Source organism: Nanorana parkeri, unplaced genomic scaffold, assembly GCF_000935625.1.
Source record: "Nanorana parkeri isolate BGI_ZX_2015 unplaced genomic scaffold, ASM93562v1 scaffold719, whole genome shotgun sequence".
Taxonomy (NCBI): Eukaryota; Metazoa; Chordata; class Amphibia; order Anura; family Dicroglossidae; genus Nanorana; species Nanorana parkeri.
In genome coordinates this window covers 729753-733243 of record NW_017306987.1, presented here as the reverse complement: position 1 = coordinate 733243, position 3491 = coordinate 729753, and the positions used below count along the sequence as shown (strand labels likewise).

Sequence of the window (3491 nt, the reverse complement as noted above, 5' to 3'; positions counted from 1 at the left end):
TTTTTGCCACCTACCCCCGTGCCAAATATGGCCTATGTTTCAGTTCTTGAAGTCAGCTCAGTGATGCAGAGTCAGTTAAATGTGCAGTCTCGGAGTCACTAAGTAAATGTCTCTCCTGGCCACTGTGCTTTATCAGGCTCACTGTTACTGAGCTGTACTGAAGATGGAATGTCAGGTATGGACAACCTGGCCTCAGTGCTACCCCCACAGCGCCTCTATGAGTGCCGTCTGAAGTGGCCACCCTAATTGCCCTCTGTATCTAAAGACATTGTGAAGAAAATTATTTTCAAAGTTCGCAACACAGGCACAGAAATCTGGAAGCAGAATCTTGGCAGACTGCCAGCACTCTAATGTAAACAACCAGCAGGTTAGGCCTTGTTCACATGGGTGGTGAGGGGGTGGTAAAACTGTGCTGTTGATTTTTGGTCTTACATTGCCGTATACATTGCTGTGCCTCCAATGCTTTGCTCTGTGGCAAAAAATATACAGGATGATGCGTTTGACAGGCGGTGCTGTGTGTCACACACAATAATTTAAATTAATGGGACGTGGTTACTTTGATAGAGAATTCCATCGGGATTTTTTTTTAAAAACCTAAATTTAGGAGGTGGCAGTATCATCTCCTGAACGCTGGGCAGGCACTGCTTCTCCACAACCCCCAAAGCAATCCACCAAGGATTGCTTTTCAAGGGCAGTGGAGACTGCAGCCCATCTGAACAAGGCCTTAGAAACTCAATGAAACCGGACTATAAAGAGTTTGTTGTGATCTTTGAGGATCTTTAAGAATGAATAACTTCATATTGCAAGCAGCTAGAGAGGCAAACGAGGGCTTGTTTTGACCCTTTCACTGCCACTGATGTATGTCACATGTCAGTGGCAGCACAGGTCTCACTTCCAACTTCTGTAACAGCCGGGAGTGTGTCTACCCTTCTTTAGCCAACTGTTAGCTTTCTGTTGGAAGTGATTCAGGAAGCTGTAAAGCAGTAAAGCTGCCTGATCTATTCCACACATGCATAAAGGTAATGCCCCCACCTTCCCGTCTATCCCCCAATATGTATCTTGGGCTCTGATGTACCTCATGCAGGCCTGGGACAGGCATGGCGGGTGTCGGGTAGAGCCAAGGGAGAGCAGCATAGAGCATTTTGTGACTTCTGATTTGAGCGCTGTCATTTCCCTGGCAGGGGGAAGCATGGTCTGTGTTTGATTAGGTTCAATTGAGTGCGGGATAGACATTAGGGGTCAGACTCCTAACGTCTTATTAAAGAGCACATATCACTACTATTGTGCTACCATATGTGATAGCAATATAGTTAGGTAGAAAACAAGACATTTACAAAAATAAAATTTTCTTTCTTTCCTTTTTGTTTTTTATTTTTTTAACCTTGAAGTTGTCTTCATGTATGAGCACCTGAAGCAAGAACTGTTCTTTCAGCCCATCATGACCAATCAGATGCTTTTTTGCTCACCCAGTGAAGTATGATTTCAAACATAACACCCATCATTCAGCTGAGTGGTGATTTTGCATTACAAGTGTCCTTTTGTTCCTTGCAGTACTGCCATACAAGTATCCTTTTGAAAATAGATAAATAACTGTATATTTCTACGCATGTCCCCTAGAACAGAGGGATAACAGTCAAGCACAACTGTGCAAATACCCCACATATGCATACAAAATTCCAATTCAAAACGTCTCCCACTGTGTGTAACACTAGAGGTATGATAGATTGTAAGCACTTTTGGTGACAGAGAATGTTGAGTGTTCTTGTTTCTGTTCTCTGCAGAATTGTGGTATGTAGCATTACTATATGATAGGTAAAATAGATACATTTCCAAATTGATGGCATTATATGCAATAAATGTATAAATAATTGAAATGGTAAGTTTAATGTACACATACATGTGGGGTTTATTTCCATGGATGACTGGTTTGAAATGAGGAGAAATGTAATTTTAATCTTATCTAATAACACACGTTTCTTGACCTTTGCAGTTATTTTAGAGCCAGTGCCTGCAGCCCTTCAGCTGAGGAGACTCATGCCCACTCTCAACCTTAATTTCTCTAATGTAGGGGGCTAGGACTGGTTCTCCATCAGCTCCAGCCAGACCTGTCATTTCAGCCCTCCTCCTTGTCTCATCCATACCCCAGAATAAAACATCTTTTATGGACAAGGACTAATCTCAGTTCATTAGTTAAGGCTGGAGGCGTCAGTCCTTCCTTCGTTAAGCCATTTCCTAATTCATCTGTGGCTGGAGAGTATCAGACATATTTTTACAAGCAGGTGCCTGACGCCAGAGGTGGGGCCTCAGGTTAACCCTTAAGTTGCATTGGTGGATGCAGTAACTGCAGTCATAAATTAATTCCTGGAAAAAAAGAGAACAAGGAATTAGCAGATGATGATGCTGGGATTAGTAGTATTTTCTGGTACGTTTTACACAGTTTGAGGTTTGTAAACAATGCCACTTTTATAATAACTGATTTAGAATTAGTTAAAAAATTGTTTCTAATGAGGTGAGGTTTACTGTAAGAACAATACAGAATGTCAAACAATTAGATTATACAATTTGATTGTTGTACTCTTCCAGTAGTAGTTTGTGTTAAAGCGTATGTAAGCCCAAAAACAAAAATGTAATATATAGCAGCTTACCAGTCCTTAGATGTGATTACTGGATCAATTTTCTTTTGACAGGCTAAGAACATTTTTAGCAAGTACCGAAACTACTTGACAATCGTGTCAGAAATGCTGTGTCCTAGATGAAGTGATATAAAAAACATTGCTATTATCCATTCAAAACTATCTTCTGTAAACTGAGATGAGTCCTAATAACAAGACTGAGAGTGCCACATGTTTGTATCAAGTCTAGTAGAGGTTTATTAAAAGTCAGATGATAACACCAATGCATTGTAGGGGCTTACAGCTGCTCTTCATCAGGACTGGTGTGCTGGCAGTTATTTGGTGTGATGTCACAGCACTTACTCTGCATATGGTGGCCAGGACCAGCCTTTCCCTACAGTAATAAATCTCTGCTATTGTATCTATTGCTGGCTGGTTACAGCCAGCAATAGATCCCTACTAAAAGTACTCTGCTGCACACCTGCATTAGTGGTATGGATAAGATCTCCACTAACCCATACAAAAATGTGTGAAAATAGATAATAGAAAAAATAGAAAAAGAAAAAAATAGAATAATAAATATATTTAGCAAAGTGGCGTAATGGTTAGCACTTTTGCCTTGCAGCACTGAGGGTCCCTGATTCAAATCCTGGCAAGGACACTATCTGCATGGAGTTTGCATGTTCTCCTTCTGCTTGCGTGGGTTTCCTCCGGGTACTCCGGTTTCCTCCCACACTCCAAAGACATGCTGAAAGGTTAATTGGCTCCTGTCTAAATTGGCGCTATGTTAGATAGGGACCTTAGATTGTATGCTCCTTGAGGGCAGGGAGTGTTGTGAATGTGGAACTATGTAAAAGGCTGCGTAAATTGCCGGCTCTA

At 41.3% G+C, this 3491-nt stretch overlaps 1 long non-coding RNA gene across 1 annotated transcript in view; it reads right to left on the bottom strand.

The window, feature by feature from the left end:
• Positions 1-3380: 3380 nt before the first annotated feature.
• Positions 3381-3491, bottom strand: part of LOC108793116 — a 17012-nt gene continuing 16901 nt past the window's right edge. Inside the window, exon 3 of the long non-coding RNA XR_001941626.1 lies at positions 3381-3486. This is a non-coding gene — a long non-coding RNA (uncharacterized LOC108793116). The remainder of the gene's footprint in view (positions 3487-3491) is intronic.